We start from the raw sequence: 23673 nt of genomic DNA on the forward strand, positions 1-23673 counted from the left end.
GTGGCTGTCCATAGGTCTGGGAGAATCTAAATTTCTACCCTGGTATGTGGAAGTCTGTAGGGGACCCCAAGTTCCCTGTGATTGACCAGGTATTCCATTAGTCCCAACTGCCACTCCCCCCCCCCATTACTCGTGGTATTAAATTTCTCCATACTCTGCCATCTAAAAACGTTATTGTTCTTATATTCTTCAGTATCATGAACATATTTCTTTTTCTTATTATCTGCAAGGTGGAGGAGTGGTGATGGGTGCCAAGTATGGCCAATCTTTTTATGGCCAAATGGGAGGAGGACATCATCTATGATCAACGGAGGACCAATTTGATCTTCTGGGGTCGATACATTGATGACGTCCTCCTACTATGGGAAGGAGATCGTGCCTCTTTGGATCTGTTCATTGGTGAACTCAACTACAATGATCGGGGCATTGTTCTCCAGCATGAGGCCAGCACCTCTGCCATATATTTTTTTAGACCTGCAAATCAGGGAAGAAAATTATAGACTTGCTACCTCCACATATTTTAAAGACAGGAACAGCTACATAGGGACAGACAGCTGTCATCATGAGTCCTGGCTTAGGTCTGTCCCTATAAGACAATTCCTCAGATTAAGGAGGAATTGCTCCTTAACTTGGGCAAGTTACCACAACACCATTATCCTGTAGTTTTTAAGATCAAAAAATTGTTTTTCTCCTCAGTTTGGGCCGATATGTATTCTTCTACATATTTTTGGTAAAAAAAAAAAAAAATCGTAATAAGCGTTTATTGATTGGTTTACGCAAAAATTATAGCGTCTATAAAATAGGGGATAGTTTTATGGCATTTTTATTGATAAATTTTTTTTTTTACTATAATGGCGGCGATCAGTGATTTTTATTAGACAATTTTGACACATTTTTGGGACCATTGGCATTAATACAGCGATCAATGCTAAAAAAATTGCATTGATTACTGTAAAAATGTCAATGGCAGTGAATGGGGTTAACCGCTAGGTGGCACTGTAGAGGTTAAGTGTGTCCTAGGGATTGATTCTAACTGTGGGGGAGAGGGACTGTGTGTGACACGTCAATGATCACCGCTCCTGATTACAGGGAGCGCTGATTAGTGACAGTGTCGTTAGGCAGAACGGGGAGATGCTTGTTTACATTAGCATCTCCCCATTCTTCCTCACTGTGAGACAATTGCGGGTATGCCTGCGGACATCAAGTCTGCAGTACCCGTGATTACGGTCCCGGAGCTCCCATCGGGTGCACGCCTGCAAGCTGCCTGTAAGAGGGCAACGTACAGGTACGTTAATCTGCCTGTACATGCCCTTCTGCTGCAGTATATCTGCGCTAGGGGGTCAGAAAGCGGTTAAACAGAGGAATGGCATTACTGTCCGCCTTGCTGACAAGGGGGGCGGTATTGTCATTCTTGATAGTACTGCCTATGTGGAAGAAATGAACCGAATCTTGTCTGACATGGATACTTCCCTTCCTCTTGGAAGCAATCCGACTCTAAAATATAAAGGAGAACTAACAGATAATAGTAGATGAGGGTTCCAATAAGGGTATTTTGAACAAAAAATAAACATTTTTCTTGATCCCGGTAGCTCCCCGCATCTCAGTGATCTATTATTTACCAAAAGTCCATGAGAACCCCATCAATCCACCTGGCCATCCCATTATTAGCGGAATTGATTCTGTTACTTCCAGGATTGGGAGATACATATATATTTTCCTGCAGCCCTTGTTTTTAAAACTCCGTCCCACCTTAAGGATAGTACACATGTCAGCCCACGTACACACGGTCGGAGATTTCCACAACCAAATCCGTCGGATTTTGCCCATCAGATTTTGTCCGAAACTGTTGCATACACACGGTCGGGTCAAGTTGGCGAAAAATCCGATCTTTCAGAACGTGATGATGTAATTTCGTTATGATGGGACTACGTTCAGGCTAGTAGCCAATAGCTTTGATGTAGGAATTTGATCTGAGCATGCGTGGCACTTGGTCCGATGAAAATGCTCTACACATGATCAGATTAGGTCCGTCCGGCCCAGTTGGTCGGGAAATATTTCCAACATGTTGGAAAATTGGGTCGGACGGAGATTCGGACGGAATCAGTCCGATGCATACCACACACAGTCGGATTATCTGACGACACGTTCCGAAAAGACTCATACCGACAGATTCCCCCGACCATGTGTACAAGGGCTCATTAATATTTTGAAACAGATCATGTGGAATTAAGGGTATATTTTGGCCACTGCGGACGTGGCCTCTTTATATACTATCATTTCTCATTGTCATGGCAGAGAGGTCATGAAATGTTTCTTGGAGAGGGATTCGGCATCTGTAGGTTGCAGCGGCAGTTCATTCTCCACCTTCTGGACTTTGCCATGAGCCACAGTTATTTTTGGTTTAATGGCTCGTATTATCTGCAAGGTCAAGGTGTGGCAATGGGTGCCAAGTTTGCACCAAGTATGGCCAATCTTTTTATGGCCAAATGAGAGGAGGACGTCGTCTACGATCAACGGAGGACCAATTTGATCTTCTGGGGTCAATACATTGATGACGTCCTCCTTCTATGGGAAGGAGATTGTGCCTCTTTAGATCTGTTCATTGGTGGACTCAACTCCAAAGATCTGGGCATTGTTCTACAGCATGAGGCTAGCACCTCTGCCATACATTTTTTAGACCTGCAAATGAGGGTAGAAAATTATAGACTTGTTACGTCCACATATTTTAAAGACACTGACAGGAAAGGCTACATAGGGACAGACAGCTGCCACCATGAGTCCTGGCTTAGTTCTATCCCTATGAGCCAATTTCTCAAATTAAGGAGGAATTTCTCCTTACAGGAGGACTTTCTGAAGGAGGCGGAGTTATTGAAGACTCGCTTCCTACAGAAAGGTTATGCAGTCAATGACTTTGTTTGGGTCATAACTGATGCTGCATTGAAAATTTTGAGAAGATCTGCTGAAGCCCAGAATAAGAGAAGGTGGGGATTTTTCCTCAAATTTTTCGTTCTATACCACCTACTCAGATCACCATTTTTCAATTAAGAAGATTTTTAGAAAGCATTACCCACAGTAGAATCAAGCTTCTTCGGTGATTTCAAGGGCTACTATCATAGTAGAAAATGTGATGTTTGTCTAAATAATGGCCTTAAGGAGAGGAAATATACCACTTTTATTTCTAATGTTACTGGTCGATCATATGATGTGGAATCTTTCATCACCTGTTCGACCAAGAATGTGGTTAATATGATCACGTGCCCTTGTGGCCTACATTAGGTGGGTCACACCATCCGCAAGTTAACTAGGCTCAAGGAGCACCTGGCAAATATTCGTAAAGGCTTCCTGAGCCATAGTTTATCTAAACACTATGCCCTATGCCATGGATGGAGACCTGGTGGATTTTCTGTTTAAAATCTTACAGTCCATTTGGTTTGAACATAGATTGGGATGTGAATACCTTTATTAAAAACAGTTGAACCCCCAGACGGTTCTCCTTTTTTTGTTTTTTTATTATCCTTTTATATTTATGTTTTCTGTATTTTGTTCTTATACATTTGATTTTACTGTTATACCTGGTTTCAACCACAAGATGGCAGCATTACATCTATTATAGAGGCAGTTTATTTTTTAAATAAACTGTAATTCTATTAATTATTCTTAATATTTCCATTTTTGAATTTTTTAAGTATTCTTAATTTTTTTCCATTTATTATTATTCTTGTTTCCAATTTGGCCCGGTTTCTTTTCCTTTCCCCTCTCAGCGATGTGGATACATTCATAGTGTTTCCTATCTAGACTCCCTAAACATGGCCGTTGTGGGTGTTTCTAGCCATGTATTTTGAGACCTGGATTTAAACATTCGGTTGTCTGTGGCTCCGCTTCCTGCGGATGGGAGAGTGGCTTGGAACACAGGGAAATGGGCGTGTCTACTTCTGCCCTTCCTCCTGTATAGAGAAGTCAGTATGAACTCTAACCACGCCCCTGATGATGTTCGAATGGATGAAATGCCACGTTGGGAGGAGTTCTGACGTCACGACACTGCATCGTGTCGACCGTGGCCATCTTAATGGTTGGAAACAAATGCTGCTTATACAGACTGCTGTTTTTTACATGCCCGTTTTTATCTGATGAAATGTGAGTACCCTGCTTTTTTCTTTGAATAAATATGACCCTGGTTCATAATACTACACCATGAGGAGTTCCTTCTTTTATATTTTATGCATTCACCTCTGATTATTTGGTGGAACTACAAGACCCAGTCATCTGTGATCTCCATTAATGGTTTCGTGGCTCTTTGGATTTATCATGCCTGTCTAACCGCCTGTGATTAAGTGGTCCATTCTTTTTGGTAAGATGCTGATGTTTGGTGGAGGATTAGTCCGTATTCACCTAATTTGTATTTCTGCTTACACTGTGGGCGATCCCAGCATTTTCTCCTGAACAAGGACTTTGTTTCGAACACTATGGAATTTTTATTTTTAATACTACAATTATAGTGCTGGATATCATTTTTTTACAGCCATTAATGTCTAAATCGTTGGTAACAAAGTGAGTAAACCCCTAAGTGAAAATGTCTACATTGGACCCAATTAGCTATTTTCCTTCCCCAGTGTCATGGGACTCGTTAGTGTTACAAGTTCTCAGGTGTGAATGGAGAGCAGGTGTGTTACATTTGGTGTTATCGCTATCACTCTCTCATACTGATCACTGGATGTTCAACATGGCAAAGAACTCTCTGAGGATCTGAAAAAATGAATTCATTTTTGCTCTACATAAAGATGGCCTAGGCTATAGGAAGATTGCCAAGACCCTGAAACTGAGCTGCAGTGCAGTGGCCAAGACCATACAGCGGTTTAACAGGACATGTTCCACTCAGAACAGGCCTCCTCATGGTCGACCAAAGAAGTTGAGTGCATGCGCTCTGCGTCATATCCAGAGGTGTCTTTGGGAACTAGACGTATGAGTGCTGTCAGAATTGCTGCAGAGATTGAAGGGGTGAGTACACCCCTAAGTTCAAATGTCCAAATTTGGCACAAGGTGTCAATATTTTGTGTGACCACCATTATTTCCCAGCACTGCCTTAGCCCTCTTGGGCATAGAGTTCACCAGAGCTTCACGGTTGCCACTGGAGTCCTCTTGCACTCCTTCATGACGACATCACAAAGCTGGTGGATGTTAGAGACCTTGTGCTCTTCCACCTTCTTTTTGAGGATGCCTCACAGGTGCTCAATAGGGTTTAGGTCTGGAGAGTGGCTGCCCGTGCATTAAGGGTGCCTCTCCCTCTCTCCTTCCACCCCCTTTATCGCCAATAGATAGTCATGCATTGCATGACTATCTATGGCCGTCGCTGCCCCCCCCCCCCCTTCAGGCTCCCAGCCCCTTTTCAGGCGCAGGGTGCCTGAATTACAGCGGTGGGGGGTGTTTTTGAAGCACTTAGAGCCATTAGGCTCTAATAGGCTTTAAAAAAGTGACCTGCAAGTGCGATTCTAGGTGCTCGCAGGTCACTCAGCTGTGTTAGAAAAGCAAATGATTATTCACTTTCCTAACACTAAACTGCCTCTCCGCCAATCAGGTGCTCGGGTCTGTTACCTGTTACCTGATTGTCTAAAACGGCAGGCGCCACTATTGGATGCCTATCAGGAGGAGAGGACGGGAGATGAGGACGGCAGGAAATGCATGGAGGACCCCGCTCGTCGCCGTCACTCACTGCCCCACCAAGACAGGGTAAGTGCCGAGCAGATGATGAACGGCGGGGTCACACTGGCAGCGTCTGATGGGCACAGTGGCAGCGTTTGATGGGCACAGTGGCAGCGTTTGGCACAGTGGATGCAATTGATGGCACAGTGGCAGCATTTGAGGGGCACAGTGACAGCATTTAATGGACACAGTGGCTGCAATTGAGGGCACAGTGGCAGCATTTGATGGCACAGTGGCAGCGTTTGATGGGCTCAGTGGCAGCAATTGATGTTTTTTTTTTGCGCCCCCCCCCCCCCCCCAAAAAAAAAATTTGAGCACCAACCACCACTGGGTCTGGAGACATGCTTGGTCAGTCCATCATCTTTACCCGCAGCTCCTTTAGCAAGGCAATGATCATCTTGGAGGTGTCTTTGGGGTTGTTATAATGTTTTAATACTGCCCTGCAGCCCAGTCTCTGAAGGGAAGGGATCATGTTCTGCTTCAGTATGCCAGAGTACATGTCGGCATTTATGGTTCCCTCAATGAACTGTATCTACCCAGTGCCGGCAGCACGCATGCAGCCCCGGACCATGACTCTCCCACCACCATGCTAAACTGTAGCTAAGACACACTTGTCTTTGTACTCCTTACCTGGTTGTCACCACACACGTTTGACACCATCTGAACCAAATAAGTTTATCTTGGTCTAATCAGACCACAGGACATGGTTACAGTAATCCATGTCCTTAGTTTGCTTGTCTTCAGCAAACTGTTTGTGGGCTTTCTTGTGCATCATCTTTAGAAGAGACTTACTTCTAGGATGACAGCCATGCAGACCAATTTGATGCAGTGTGTGGCATATGGTCTAAGCACTGACAGGCTGACCCCCACCCCTTCAACCTCTGCAGCAATGCTGGCAGCACTCATGCGCCTATTTCCCAAAGACAACCCCTGGATATAATGCTGAGTATGTGCACTCAACCTCCTTGGTTGACCATGGCGAGACCTGTTCTGAGTGGAACCTATCCTGTTAAACCGCTGTATAGTCTTGGCCACCATGCTGCAGCTCAGTTTCAGGGTCTTGGCAATCTTCTTATTGCCTAGGCCATCTTTATGTAGAGCAACAATTCTTTTTTCAGATCCTCAGAGAGTTCTTTGCCATGAGGAGCCATGTTGAACTTCCAGTGACCAGTATGAGAGGGTGAGAGCGATAACACCAAATTTAACACATCCACTCCCCATTCACACCTGAGACCTTTTAACACTAACAAGTTACATAACACTGGGGAGGGAAATGGCTAATTGGGCCCGATTTGGTTTAGAAATTAATGGTCTGGGTGCCACCTCAATCCCAGCCGCAATGAGGAGTGAAACACAAGTAAACTGTCTCCCAGGGAAGAGGTGCTATGACAAAAGGTGACACGAGGAAGGAGGCCGCGCCTCTGAAACATGTTGTCATAGCAAATCTTCCCTGGGAGATCGTTCACTTGCGTTTCACTCCTCATCGTGGCCAGGATTGACGTCACGCGGCGTCGGCTGGTCCAGGTACAGGCATGGTTCTCGTAGCTATTCAGCTGGGATGCTGCAGCCAGGACTTCTGATCATCCATCCCTGCTCTTCCTCTACGTCATTTGGCAGTTTCATGGGACAGGCTGAGAGAGGAGGCATATCTTCATTTGTACATGTGAACACCAAGTCTTCCGCTGTGAGTGCAACCTTGCTGTTCTTATGTTTTCCAAATAAACGGTAATACGTTAGGGCGGCTGTGCGCTCTTCCTTCCTTTGTTTTGCTGCAGATTCCAGTCCACCACCCAGTGGATACAAAAGAGCTGCAACATCTAGATCATGAGAACTACCAACACAGATTGCCTCCCAATTTATGAAGTGTTTGTGGGATCAGCGCTGACTGGTATTATTGGGAATTTTGCATTTTTAAATGATGAAATATTGTTTATTTCCTAATATCTTCTGTCAAACTTTCAACTTTTTAGAAGAAACTTAATGAGAATTATCGCAAAAGAGAGAACAAATATAAATTCTGAAACTGACGTAATATAAAGTAGGCTGAAGAAGGGGTAATTATAGATTGGATGATGTAATAATAAAATGTAATTGTGAAGTAATAGTGTCTAAAGCCTCATACAAACAATCGGACTTTTTACAAACTTTCCCGTGGACTTTTGTACAAAGGGTGTAGTCCACAAGTTTGTATTGCACACACACGATCGGACTTTTTAGGCAACAAACACGAACGTAGCGACGTTTCAATGTACTGATGACACTTCAAAAGAGGATGTTCAATTACTCCAGCGCCACCTTTGGTCAACTTCTGTATTGTCTGATCTTTTGCATTGGTTCTGAGCATGCGTGCTTGTACCTTGTACAAAAGTCTGATGGTTTTGTGTACACACAATCGGACTTTGCTCCATCGGACTTATGTTGTCAAAAAGTTTGTCCATTCGCACAGCCAACAAAAGTCTGATGAAAACAGTAAAAAGTTTTTCCGATGGAGCATACACAGGGTCGGATGTTGTCCAAAACAGCTAATTTGCATGTTTGTTGTCAAAAAGTCAGATCGTGTGTACGGGCCTTAAGAAATTCCTCACAGCTTGACTAAAAGCTTCAGCAGTAGATACATTTTTTTTTTTAAATAGTGTTACAACTTAAATTCTGATTTATGTTAAATGAATTCCTTAATTCCACAGATTGCTACAATGGATACTAATCTCACTTCGGGAATTCATCAATTTATCTGATAAAGAACTGATGCCTCTCTAGAAGTGGGTGACTGATACCTTGTCTATAGTATTCAGTTATTAATTCACCTGAATTAATCAGCTGAAAAATTGGCTATAGTACTAAGAAGGGATTTCCTGAGGTAACTGACAGGGATGCACCGATACCATTTTTTTTACGAGTACCAATAATTTTGTACTCACCGATATCTACCGCAACTGTTTTGTTTTCACTTCAGCTGTCAGCAATGGTACAAACCATTGGAAAGTTATTTACAAATGAAATAAATAGATTTAACTTTTTTTTAATTTTGCGCTTTTCCAATGTGAAATGTGTAAATATATATGTGTACAAAATATTCACTAACAAAGCAAACAAAAAAAAAAAGTTTTAATTGTTTATCATTTGTAAAATAGATGCGAAAAAACAAACAAAACAAAAAAACAGGAAAATAATTAAATGGAGGAGAATAGGGAGTTAATTAAGGCTGATTAGAGTAAATTAAGGCTTTATATGGGGTTAAACAGAGGAACATTTGTTCATATTTTTGATCTGCAGATGAAGAAACAGAAAGATTCAAAAAGAAGCGATGGGGGTTATTTACGAAAGGTAAATCCACTTTGCACTGAAAGTGCACTTGGAAGTGCAGTCGCTGTAAATCTAAGGGGTAGATCTGAAATGAGGGGAAGCTCTGCTGATTTTATCATCCAATCATGTGCAAGCTAAAATGCTGTTTTTTATTTTCCTTGCATGTCCCCCTCGGATCTAGTGACTTTCAAGTGCACTTGCAGTGCAAAGTGGATTTTCCTTTAGTGAATAAACCCCAATGTGTCTTTCTATTTGTGTTTCAGTGGCTGAGCAATGTTGCTAATAAATATTGCTGGCTGCTTTTTTTTTTTACAGCTCCAATTACTGGACTTCTTTAACCACTGAAGGACCAGCCTCGTTTTAGGTGTTTATATGCTTAAAACAGTTTTTTTTGCTAGAAAATTACTTAGAACCCCCAAACATTATATATTTTTTCTAACACCCTAGAGAATAAAATGGCGGTCATTGCAATACTTTTTTCACACCGTATTTGTGCAGCGGCCTTACAAGCGCACTTTTTATTTTTTTTAAATAACTTTTTTTTGAATAAAAAAAATAAGACAGCAGTAAAATTAGCCCAATATTTTTTTTTATATTGTGAAAGATAATATGCCATGTTTCAAAATTGTGCCTGCTCGTGGAATGGCGAGAAACATTTACCCTTAAAAATCAGAGGAGGTCTAGGGCTAGAATTATTGCTCTTGCTCTACCGATCGCGGTGATACCCCACATGTGTGGTTTGAACACCGTTTTCATATGCAGGCGCTATTCGCGTATGAATTTGCTTCTGCGCATGAGCTTGGCGGGACGCATTTAAAACATTTTTTTTATTATTATTATTTATTTTATCTTTTATTTTTACACTGTTTAAAAAAAATAATCACTTTTATTCCTATTACAAGGAATGTAAACATCCCTTGTAATAGAAAAAAACATGGCAGGTCCTCTTAAATATGAGATCTGAGGTCAAAAAGTCCTCAGATCTCATATTTAGACTAAAATGCAATGAAAAAAAAATAGTAATTAAAAAAAATCAGCCCTACCCGTCTCCATACAATTGCTGGGCAGAAGTCAAAACTTCACTTCCGCCCAGCAATTGTATGGAGACGAGTAGGGGCCATCTTCCCCTCACTCGTCTGCATACTGAACAAGCAGCAGGACACGATCGCCTCCGCCGCCAGCTCCGGTAAGCGAAGGAAGGCACCAGATTGCAGTGGGAGGGGGGCCCCGATAAAAGTGATCTTGCGGCGAATCCACTGCAGGGTCCACTTTTATGTTGTAGTGGACCGCCCGCTGAAGAAAGGGATACTGGGGTTATGGCAGCTAGCTACTGCCATAACAACTATATTCCTCTTCAAACAGCTGCCGTAAAACTGTAGCGGGTGGTCCGTAAGTGGTTAACACTTCAGCTGTCAACAGGGGAGACCCACTGACAGCTCAAAGAGCTGAGCCTGAAAGTATCGGTTTCAGGTATCAGTGCATTTGCATGAGTACTGGTACTTGCACAAATACTCGGTATCGGTCAATATCTCGCCAGAGATAACTGGCTGATCACTTGCCTATGGTACCTGGTAAAGAATTTCTCAAAGTACCCGGCTGATGTCCTGTCTGCAGTGACTTGCTGTCACTGCCAGATTGCCTGTGAAGCTCAGTTATAGTAACCAGCTCAAAGTATGCCTGAGGTATCCGGTTAACAGCTCTGAATGACAACTTGCCTCTGAAGATAGACTAGAAGTGAGCAAGGTTCCCCATAAATCCAATGGCTTCTCAGAATACCGGAGGCTTCCGACTCAAAAACGGTAAGCTGTGCTGGAGATTGCGCAGTCATTTTCACAGGTTCAGAGCTCCCGGTTGGTGTGTCTTCTCTCTTCATCTCAGCTCACTCCCCCCAGAACCTCCCGGTGCCACTTATACACTCCTTTTTCTGGCTTCTCCCCCGACAGCCAGGAAGTCTTGCAGAAAGACACAGTCTGTTTACTGGGTGGGAGGATGTATCCTCGGGGCTGCGGTCACACTACACACATCTCCCTCTTCATCCATCCTACTCATAGGGGGTCATTGCACTGAAAGTACAGTTGCTGTAAATCTGAGGGGGACATGCAAGGAAAATAAAAAAACAGCATTTTAGTTTGCACATGATTAGATAACAAAATCAGCAGAGCTTCCCCTCATTACAGATCTACCCCTCAGATTTACAGTGACTGCACATCCAAGTGCAATTTCAAGTATACTTTGCACTTGTAGTGCAAAGTGGATTTGCCTTTCGTAAATAACCCCCAAAGTGACACATAATTGTGAAGTGGAAGGAAAATGATAAATGGTCTTTCTAATTCTTTACAAATAAATATCTGAAAAGTGTGGTGTGCATTTGTAAAGTCAATACTTTGTAGAACCACCTTTCACGGCAATTACAGCTGCAAGTCTTTTTGGGGATGTCTCTACCAGCTTTGGACATCTAGAGAGTGATATTTTTGCCCATTCTTCTTTGCAAAATAGTTCAAGCTCTGTCAGATTGGATGGAGAGCATCTGTGAACTGCAATATTCAAGTCTTGCCACAGATTCTCAGTTGAATTTAGGTCTGGACTTTGGGCCATTCTAACACATGAATATTCTTTGACCTAAATCATTCTATTGTATGTGGTATGCTTTTGTGGTTGCACTGGATGGACCTGACTAACTATGTAACTATGTAACTATGTATGTTTAGGGCCAATGTTATGCTGGAAGGAGAACCTCCGCCCCAGCCTCAAGTCTTTTACATGACTCTGACAGGTTTTCTTCTAAGATTGCCCTGCTCCATCCATCTTCCCATCAACTCTGACCAGCTTCCCTGTCCTTGCTGAAGAGAAGCATCTCCACAACATGATGCTGCCACCACCATGTTTCACGGTAGGGATGGTGATGTGCAGTGTTAGTTTCCCACCACACATAGCATTTTGCTTTTAGGTCAAATAGTTCAATTTTGGTCTCATCTGACCAGAGCACCTTCTTCCACATGTTTCCCCCACTGCAAACGGCACTTCTGATGGCTTTCTTCTTGCAGACTAATAGTTGTCCTGCAGCTCCTCTAGAGTTACCATGGGCCGCTTCTGATTAATGTTCTCCTTGCCTGGCAGTTTAGGTGGCCGGCCATGTTTTGGTAGGTTTGCAGTTGTGTCATACTCTTCATTTTCAGATGATGGATTGAACAGTGCTCCGTGGTATGTTTAAAGCTTAGGATTTTTTTTTTTAGAACCTAACCCTGCTTTAAACTTCTCCACAACTTTATCTTATGTCCAGTGTGGTCCTTGGCCTTCATGATGCTGTATGTTTACTAAGATTCTCTAATAAACCTCTGAGGGCCTGTATTTTTAGTGAGATTAAATGACACACTGGTGGACTCTATTTACTAATCAGGTGACTTCTGAATACAATTGGTTACACTAGATTTTAGTTAGGGGTATCAGAGTAAAGGGGGCTGAATATAAATGCACGCCACACTTTCACAAGTTTGTAAAAAAAATTTAAAACCATTTTCCTTCCACTTAACAATTATGTGTTCTTGCAGGAAAAAATATTTTAAACAACAGACAGCATGGATTCAAAACAGAAGTTGTCAGACAAACCTGATTTCTTTTTATGAAGAGGTAAGTAAAACCTTGGACAGAGGGGTGGCGGTGGACGTGGTATACTTGGATTTTGCAAAAGCGTTTGATACAGTTCCCCACACACGGCTCATGTGTAAGGTAGTCTACAGGTTTGGAAATATCAGTTTGTAAATGGATAGAAAACTGGCTAAAAGACAGAATTCAAAGAGTAGTGGTTAGGGCATGGATTATTTCCTAAGTGTACATAATATAACTGGGTACTAACATTTATAGGTAAAGTTGATCCGGCGAAAACCCGATTGCCTCTCGGGGGATCAGAAAGGCATTTTTTTCCCCTGCTTTAGCAAATTGGATCATGCTCTGCTGGGATTTTTTGCCTTCGTCTGGATCTGGGGGTATAGAATTGGGTATATGGGATTGTTTTATATATATATATATATATATTTTATTTTATATTATTTTTTTTTTGTGGTTGAACTGGATGAACTTGTCTTTTTTCAACCTAACTATGTGCCACTTTGTGTTGGTATATCGCATATAATTCCAAAAAAATGCACTTACGTTTTTAGTTGACAAAATGTGGACAATTTCAAGGGGTATGAATACTTGGCACTGTACAGTGGATATAAAAACTCTACACACCCGTTATAATGTTAGGTTTCTGTGGAAGTAAAAAAAAAAAAAAAAACGAGGCAGCTAAATCATTTTTAGGCTGGGTTCACACTTGAGAACACAGCGGCTCACAGCAGGAATACAGACCTGAAACAGACCAAAAGAAGCACCGGAGCCACTGCGGAGATATGTGAACCAGCTCTAGAGCCGGTCACAATCTCCTGCTTTGCAAATTGGATACAGGGAAACCTACATCCAATTTGCTCTGGTGTGAACCCAGCCTCAATGTGACCTATAAACTGTACAACTCAATTGAAAAACAAAAATAAAGAACTAAAATAATGTGGTTGCATAAATGTGCACACCCTCTTAGAACTTGGGCTGAAGCTGTGTTTAGAATTAAGCAGTAACATCCAAACTCATGTTAAATAGGAGTCAGTACACACCTGCCATCATTGAAAGTGCCTCTGATTAACCCCAAATAGTTAAGCTGTTTTAGTAGGTCTTTCCTGACATTTTCTTAGGTCGCAACCTTTAGCAAAAGCCATGGTCCACAAAGAGCTTCCAAAGCATCAGAGGTATCTCATTGTTAAAAAGAATCAGCAGGAGAAGGGTACAAAAGAATTTCCAAGGCATTCGATATATCATGGAACACAGTGAAGACAGTCATCATCAAGTGAAGAAAATATAGCACAACAGTGACATTACCAAGAACTGGACGTCCCTCAAAAATTTATGAAAAGACGAGAAGAAAACTGGTCATGGAGGCTGCCAAGAGGCCTACAGCAACATTAAACGAGCTGCAGGAATATCTGGCAAGTACTGGCTGCATGGTACATATGACAACATCAGAAAGGAAGAGGGAGATTAGGGAAGTAAACAAGTGTCTCAAAAGCTGGTGTAGTAAGGAGGGGTTTGGGTTCCTGGAGGACTGGGACGACTTCTCAGTCGACAACCGGTACTATAGAAGGGATGGACTGCACCTAAATGAGGAGGGTGCAGATCAGCTGGGATTGAGGATGGCCAAAAAGTTAGAGGGTTTTTTAAACTAGGTGATGGGGGGGGGTGGGTTCAGAGATAGAGATAGTCAGCGTGGAGCATATTCCAGAGGGTAATATTAGGGGCATTAGTGGTGGGGTAACCGAAGCACATAAACCCAAGGTAAATATAGTAGCAAGTCCTAGTTGTAATCTTGGAACACCCAAGAGGATAGTGTGTGACCGGTCAAAATATATTAATACATTAAAATGTTTGTTTGCCAAGCAAAATAGGCGAGTTGGAAGCTCTGGTGCATCAGGAGAGCTATGATGTAATCGGTATTGCTGAAACTTGGCTTCATTCCTCACATGACTGGGCTATTAATATTCCTGGCTATGCACTCTTTCGGAAAGACCGAGTAAAAAGGAAAGGTGGAGGGGTCTGTCTGTATGTGAGAAATAATCTCAAAGCAAGTGAGAAAGAGGACCTGGTGGGCGGAGAGTGTGATGAGTCTGAGGCATTATGGGTAGAACTGCATACAGATGCGCGTAGTTCAAAGTTAATCATTGGAGTTTGTTATAGACCACCCAATGTTAATGAGGAGGTGGAGACTCAGCTCCTTGCACAGATAGAAAGGGCTGCAAGGGCTGGGACAGTGATAATAATGGGGGATTTTAACTACCCAGAAATTGACTGGGGTAATGGCACTGCTGGGACAGTTAAAGGGCAAACATTTGTAAACCTATTACAGGACAATTTTATGGTACAGTTTATTGAGGCCCCAACTAGGAATGATGCTCTGTTGGACCTGGTAATCTCAAACCATCCAGAACGTATTACTAATGTTCAGATAAAGGAACATCTGGGTAGCAGTGACCATAACATGATTTCATTTGATGTTAGCTGTAAGCAAAAATCACATACGGGAAAGATAAAAACACTTAATTTCAAGAGAGCAAATTTTCCAAGGATGAGGGCTGCTCTCCAGGACTTAGACTGGGAGAGAATATTGGCACCAATGGGCACAGAACAGAAATGGGAATTCTTCAAAAAGCTTGTTTGTGATCTCACGGCAAAGTATATTCCCATGGGCAATAAGTTTAAAAGGTTAAAAATAAAGCCGATGTGGCTCACGGCCAAAGTTAAAAAAGCTATAAACTATAAAAAAAGAGCTTTCAAAAAATATAAAAATGAAGGAACACTAGTGTCATATAAATGTTACAAGGAATTTAACAGAATATGTAAAAAGGAAATCAAGGATGCAAAAATTCAAAATGAAAGACAAATTGCAAAAGACAGTAGGACAAACCCCAAAAAATTCTTCAAATATATTTATAGTAAAAAGGTTAAGTCTGAGCATGTAGGCCCTTTGCAAAATAATCTGGAGTGGGTGACTGGGGACAAAGAGAAGGCTAACTTATTAAATACTTTCTTCAGCTCTGTGTATACAAAGGAGCATGGGGGAGCTCATGTCCACAATGGGGGTGGTACTGACGCAGCCCCTAATCCACAATGGCTCATAAGTGATATGGTCCAGAAATATTTGGACAGAATAAAGGTGGAGAAAGCACCTGGACCTGATGGCATCCACCCACGGATCCTAAAAGAATTGAGCTCTGTAATTTCAAAGCCATTGTATCTAATTTTTAGGGACTCATTAATGACAGGAATAGTACCACTGGATTGGCGCAGGGCCAATGTGGTGCCTATATTTAAAAAGGGAACAAAGTCTTTACCAAGTAATTATAGACCCGTTAGTTTAACTTCTATAGTTGGGAAGATACTGGAGGGATTAATAAAAGACCACATAGATGAGTTCTTGCAGGAAAAAAATATTTTGAGCAACAGACAGCATGGATTCATGAAAGACAGAAGTTGTCAGACAAACCTGATTTCTTTTTATGAGGTGGTAAGTAAAACCTTGGACAGAGGGGTGGCGGTGGACGTGATATATTTGGATTTTGCAAAAGCATTCGATACTGTTCCGCACACACGGCTCATGTGTAAGGTAAAGTCTACAGGTTTGGAAACATCAGTTTGTAGATGGATAGAAAACTGGCTAAAAGACAGAATTCAGAGAGTAGTGGTTAATGATTCTTACTCTGAATGGTCTAAGGTTATGAGTGGTGTACCCCAAGGTTCAGTGCTGGGACCCTTACTTTTTAATATCTTTATAAATGATATTGGGTCTGGGATCAAGAGTAACATTTCCGTCTTTGCAGATGACACCAAGCTATGTGGTGCAATAACGTCCTTACAGGATGTCACCAATTTACAAGCAGACCTCAATGCTCTGTCTAATTGGGCGACTATGTGGCAGATGAGGTTTAATGTTGAGAAATGTAAGGTTATGCACTTGGGGGCTAAGAATATGCATGCATCATACACGCTAGGGGGAGTACAACTGGGGGAATCCATAGTGGAGAAGGATCTGGGGGTTTTGGTAGATCATAAGCTCAATAATAGCATGCAATGCCAAGCTGCGGTTTCCAAAACGAGCAAAGTCCTTTCTTGTATTAAGAGAGGTATGTACTCCAGAGAGAGAGATATCATTTTGCCCCTGTTCAAATCATTAGTAAGACCTCATCTGGAATATGCCGTTCAGTTTTGGGCACTAGTTCTCAAAAAGGATATCGGGGAACTGGAGAAAGTGCAGAGAAGGGCAACCAAACTGATAAGAGGCATGGAGGAACTCAGCTATGAGGAAAGATTAGAGGAACTGAATTTATTCACTCTTGATAAGAGGAGATTAAGGGGGGATTTGATCAACATGTACAAATATATAAGGGGTCCATATAGGGAACTTGGTGTCGAGTTATTCACTTTAAAGTCAACAAAGAGGACAAGGGGGCACTCTTTACGTCCAGAGGAGAGGAGATTTCATCTCCAAATACGGAAAGGTTTCTTCACAGTAAGAGCTGTGAAAATGTGTAATAGACTCCCTGCAGAGGTGGTTATGGCCAGCTCAGTGGATTGCTTTAAGAAAGGCCTGGATTATTTCCTAAGTGTACGTAATATAACTGGGTACTAAAATTTATAGGTAAAGTTGATCCGGGGAAAATCCGATTGCCTCTCGGGGGATCAGGAAGGAATTTTTTCCCCTGCTTTAGCAAATTGGATCATGCTCTGCTGGGGTTTTTTGCCTTCCTCTGGATCAACTGTGGGTATAGAATTGGGTATATGGGCTGGTATATGTATGTGTGTATATATATATGTGTGTATATGTGTATATATATATATATATGTATAGTATATTTTATTTTATTTATTTTTATTTTATTTTTTTTGGTTGAACTGGATGGACTTGTGTCTTTTTTCAACCTGGCTAACTATGTAACTATGTAACTATGTAACAACAAACTCCCGAATTCTTTGTATGTCTGGGCTATGGGGTAGAGTGGCAAGACGAGAAGAAGCCTTTTCTTACGACGAAAAACATCCAAGCCCGGATAAATTTAGCAAAAACACATTTGAAGTCTCCCAAAAGCATGTGGGAAAGATTGAAATTTTTGGCCATAATGCCAAAAGATATTTTTGGCGCAAAAACAACACTGCACATCACCAAAAGAACACCATACCCACAGTGAAGCATGGTGGTGGCAGCATCATGCTTTGGAGCAGTTTTTCTTCAGCTGGGCCAGGAGCCTTAGTCAAGGTAGAGGGAATTATGAACAGATCCAAATACCAGGCAATATTGGCACAAAATCTTCAGGCTTCTACTAGAAAGCTGAATGTGAAGAGGAACTTCATCTTTCAGCATGACAATGACCCAGGGCATACATCCAAATCAACAAAGGAATGGCTTCACCAGAAGATTAAAGTTTTGGAATTGCCCAGCCAGAGCCCCGACCTCAATCCGATTGAAAATTTGTGGGGTGATCGGAAGAGGGCTGTGCACAGGAGATGTCCTCCAAATCTGACAGATTTGGAGTGTTTTTGCAAAGAAGAGTGGGCAAATATTGCCAAGTGAAGATGTGCCATGATAATAGACTCATACCCAAAAAGGTTGAGTGCTTACATCACAGAAACCTGACATTTTATCAGGGGTTGTGTAGACTTTCTATATCCACTGCACAAATTTATATATATATATATATATATATATATATATATATATATATATATATATATATATATATATATATATATATAAAATATCATCTCCATATCTCCATACAGCTGAGCAGTCCTAGCAACCAATTACCAGCTCGCTCATATAAAAAAGTTAACTCTGGCAGCTCCCATCCTCCATCCCGTACTGTGACCAGGGCCGCTGATAGGGCAGTACAGCCAGCCCTGTTGTACTGGGCCCGCCCCCATCAGCTCCACAGGGGGGCCCGGTCAGCTTTACAGTTAATTTCTGCAAATTAAAAACTAGAGCTTTCTAAACTAAGTTCTCCCCCACTAATACTTGCTTAGAGAAAGAGGGGGGGTTGTAATTACATTTTGCTGGGCCCCATCTGTTCTACAGAGGGGCCCAGAGGGTGAGCACAGCGCTTGGACTATTTTTCCTTTTTCGGGCGCATGTACATAAAGCTTCACCGCATATTGCTCTGCTAGTTAAATAGATCCGGCTGCCACTGCCTTCCCTGGCGGAGTGATAATACAAGGCTCCACTTAGCTCCGCCTCCCATGCCGACTGCCGAGACTGAGATGAGGCGACAGGCAGCTCAGTGGATGAGAGGGAGCAAGAACCTGGAGGACAGCATGGCTGGACCTGCACTGCAGAGTGAGTGGAGAACAGCAGATAGAATCCTCACTGTCTCGTGTAGGTAGGCTTACACACTGACACACAGCATAGCAGGTCATGATTATCAGCATTATGATACTCATGCAGGCAGCACAGTCAGCATGTGCTCTGTCATAGATCTGTCAGTGTGTCATATTGCTGTTTGGTGCTTACTTTGTTATTGCTGTATGCTATTGCAGGGTTAAAGTTTGTAACACACAGTTAACAAAGTCAGCACCCAAAAGCCATGTGACACTGACAGATCCATGACAGAGCACATGCTGACTGTGCTGCCTCTGTAATTTCCATAATTCTGATAATCATAAAATGCTGTGAGATGCTACTTTACACTTTCCTTGGGGGGCAGTAAACATGTGCCTCCCAATCACCCCCCTTTAACCACTTTCTGTCCAGCAATGTACTGGTACATTGCTGGATTGGAAGGGTGATGTCTTGGTCATGGCTGCAGCAGCAATGATCAGGATATTATTTTTTAGCCCCAAAAAGTCTACACAAAGTAAAAGTAATCTAATGCCCCGTACACACGAGAGGACTTATGTCCGACAGACTTCCAAAGGAGTTCCGCCGGAGTTCCGACGGAGTTCTGACAGACTTTTCGGCCGAACGGACTTGGCCACACACGATCACACTAAACTCCGACGGATTCGAACGTGATGACGTACGACCCGACTCGAATAAGGAAGTTCATAGCCAGTAGCCAATAGCTGCCCTAGCGTCGGTTTTAGTCCGTCGGAGTAGCATACACACGAGCGGAGTTTTCAAAGGGGACCGGGTCCGGCGGAGTTCCGTCGGGAAAATTTGAAGCATGCTTCATTTCTAAAGTCCGTCAGACTTTTGCGAAGCTAAAGTCCGTTGCAGCCCACACACGATCGGATAGTCTGACGGACTCGGTCTGACGGACTTTGGATGTTGAAAAGTCCGCTCGTGTGTACGGGGCATTAGTGGCTAAGAAGCCCCTGGATTACTTTTGCTCTCCCGTTCAATCAGGGGTCCCATTAAGGATGTGGGCAGCAACATCCAGTTCCTGGGATACAGTGAGAGGAGCTGATGATGTGCTTCCTACTTACATGGTCTCATATAAGCAAGCCATTACTGGCTTAAACAAACATCTGATCAAATCGATCTTTGTTTGATCAACTGCTTTGGAGGCCAGAGGAGAGACCTCTCCAGAAGGATGACCTGTCACTGCCCTATGCTATCAGAAGGGAGGTTGTTCATAAAAGAGATACAAAAGGAAATTAAAGATACAGTGTACATTTTTTTTGTAATAAAATAAAATTGAAAACATTATTAAACTGCCTCTGTCCCCCTGTATTCATGCACAATAATGAACACGTGTGCATATGTAAACGGTGACAAATCTGCAGAGGTTGGGTCAGGTGAGGAGCCTAGGATGGGGTCGAGGGCGGGGTTAAAGGGGGCCCAGTCGGGTAGGCTGTACGGGGCCCCATGATTTCTAACAGCGGCCCTGACTGTGACACCTCTTGCTCTCCCCTCTGCTGCACAGAGTACACCAGTGTAAAGTAGGAACTGCTACCTACACTGTGTGTGTGTGTGTGTGGGCAGGGCAAACTACAGTAGGGGTGTGTGAAGGGGACAGGTGACACAGATTTGGGGGGGCAGAAGATACTAGAGGGGGGAAGGGTGATGTGAAGGGGGCAGAGAGCACAGGACACTACATATGGGGATGTAAAAAGGGGGGGCAGAGGACAGTATGGGAAGTGATGTGAAGGGGGCATTGCTTTGGGAGGGCACAGGACACCGTTGTGGGGTGGGGTGGCAGGACAACACTGCTATGGGGGAGGGGCAGGCAGAGGACACTACAGTGTGTGGGGCTGATGTGAAGGGGTGGCAGAGGACACTGTTTTAGGGGAGGCACAGCACACTGCTATGGGGGGCTCGCTGAGGAAACTACCTTGGAGGGGGTGGGGATGATGTTAAGGGGGGCAGGAAACTTGTATTTGGGAGGGGGAAGGACACTACCTAACGGGGAGGGCAGAGGACATTACTGGGGGGGATTTTTTTTTTTATTACTTTTTTTTCCCCCTCAAGGGCATCCCCCCTCCTCCAGCGATTTTTGTTTTCCTCCCTGTTGTGCAGATACATTTCAACCTCTGAAAGTTTGCCTACCCCTGATGTATGGGCAGGCTGATTGTACTCGATACATGTCGATAGACTGACTTGGGTACAACCAGCATGTTGTATTTTTTTCACATACAGTTACAGACAGTGGCAAAATCCGCTAGCAGTTGTGTTCTGCCAGCCGGGAATGATCCCCACACTTTGCCCAGCAGGAGGCATTAGTGGTGGAAGGCAAAAGCGTATCATCTATGGCCCACCTTACAGTTAAGCTAAGAGGGCAAGTAGGGCCAACTCAAATGCAGTGATACCTGTAGTGGTTCATCTGCAAAGTTTATAATTCAGTAGATTATAAAAGAAAAACCAGTATACTGTATGTAAACCTTAAACCTAAAGTCAAAAATTGCCTCTGTCCAACACAATTATATTGCTGGCTTTTTTTTTTTTTTAAATGTTGACGTTTAAAGCAGACTAAATACCTACCTGTCCCCTCCAAGGCTCCTATCCTAACTACCAGCGGTGGCTGGTGCTCCAAATTTTTGGGGGTGTGCAAACAAACTGAAACATTTAATTGTTAGTAATGCAGAGCTGTAAATAGCTATTTATCAGGTGATTATGTATCATTACTGCTAGATAAAACTGTGCCCCTCAATTGCAGCCTCACAGTTGCCCAGCCCCACTGTGGGTCTCTAGGGGTCATACACTGACTGTCTGCCTGACACCCTTTCCATCCCAGATTACTTTGTATCTCTTAACTGTTCAGTAGCTCAGTACATTCTCTGCAATCATTTAAGGTGGCCATAGAATAGAAGATTCCTTTTTATTGCATTCCTACTACAGACACCTTTAAATGAGTGCACAGAATGTACTGAGCTGCTGAACAGTTTAGAGATCAAAAGTAATGTGGGCTGGAAAGGGTGTCAGTCAGTGATTAGAATGGTCAGATCTGACACCTGAGGATGCAGGATGTGAGCAATACAGATACATGTGATGGGAGAGCAAACAAACAGCAGAAAGTGAAGGAGGGGGGAGGATCGGTGTGATTGGGAAGATGTACAGACTTCCATTACAGGAGAGAGGGTAGTTGACAGGTAGGTGCTGCTGTAGCAGGAGTCAGGATAGTGAAATCAGCATAGCAGGTGCCCCCCCCACCAGCGGCTCTTGAAAGAGCAGTGGATGGATGGCCACCTACCTGTATGCAGGCCAGGCAGCAATCAATCCCGGGCACCCTACTGTGTAATCTGTGTGCTCTCTGGGCTCAGTAGCAGTGGCAGGGAGATATACAGGAGCGTTTGCCTTGTGTTTCATCACCATGGGGCCGAGACGCGTGGACCAGCGAAACCACAAGTTGTGCAGTTCCGCTAAAAGCACCACCCTACGTCCTCCAGGGCTCCACCAAATCACAAACCACCACACAGAGCATAATTGTACAGACTGTATAGTGGGAGAAGCCAATCAAGCTTCCCATCACAAGATTGCAGAAATGTCATGCTTCGCATAGATATCTGTGTCCAGTGCCCGCACATACTTAACCACTTCAGACCCGGACCATTTTGCTGGCCAAAGACCAGACCACTTTTTGCGATTCGGCACTGCTTCGCTTTAACTGACAGTTGCGCGGTCATGCGACGTGGCCAGGGCAGGACTTAGGGTGCTGGGGGCCCCTGGGCTTGAGTCACTTTCGGGCCCTACCTTCTATATTAATTTGTCGCCATCTGGTGCCGTAACAATATAATCGATTCAATCGTTATTTGAAGTGCCAAGCTACTTTCAAAAGGTACCGTAGACAGTGTTAAATGCTAAACAAAGTAATAATCTCTTACTGATTGAAGCTTGAAAAGTTTTTTTCCAATAAATAAATAATGATTAAAAAAGTTCAAAGTGATCAAGTATTTATTGCAATGCACAAATATCTTGGTCAGAATGAGAACATAAAACACTTATTTACCTGGAAAACATATTGAAAAACAATCAACTACCTTGTAAGGTTGCAATCATAACAAATCAATTGCAAGAATATAACAAAATAACTCATTGAACAAAGTAGTGCAAGATAAATTGTACATTCTACTCCTCCTGAGTTTTACAATACCACATGCGTGGGACTTTTCCACAGCCTGGCCACATAGAGAGGCCCAACATGCAGGGAGCGCCATCACGTGTTCTAGGAGCATAAATTACACATCTAACTTCTTGACTATCTATTACACTTTTGAAGGCCCAGGAGCACCAGGACTATGACACGTGACACTGATGACACGTGGCACTGATGACAGATGGCACTAATATGTGGCACTGCTGACAGATGGCACTAATATGTGGCACTGATGACACGTGACACTGATAACAGATGGCACATGGCACTAGGGACAGGTGGCACTGAGGACAGATGGCACTGGGGACAGGTGGCACTGATGACACGTGACACTGACAGATGGCACTTATACGTGGCACTGGGGTAAGGTGGCATTGGGGACAGATGGCACTGATGACAGATGGCACTTATACGTGGCACTGGGGACAGGTGGCACTGATGAAAGATGGCACTTATACGTGGCACTGGGGACAGATGGCACTGGGGATAGGTGGCACTTATACATGGCAGTGGCACTGGGGACAGGTGGCTCAGGGGACAGGTGGCTCAGGGGACAGATGGCACTGATGAC

Source organism: Lithobates pipiens, unplaced genomic scaffold (genome assembly GCF_037356315.1).
Source record: "Lithobates pipiens isolate NorthernLeopardFrog02 unplaced genomic scaffold, aLitPip1_a1.2 Scaffold_25, whole genome shotgun sequence".
Classification (NCBI taxonomy): domain Eukaryota; kingdom Metazoa; phylum Chordata; class Amphibia; order Anura; family Ranidae; genus Lithobates; species Lithobates pipiens.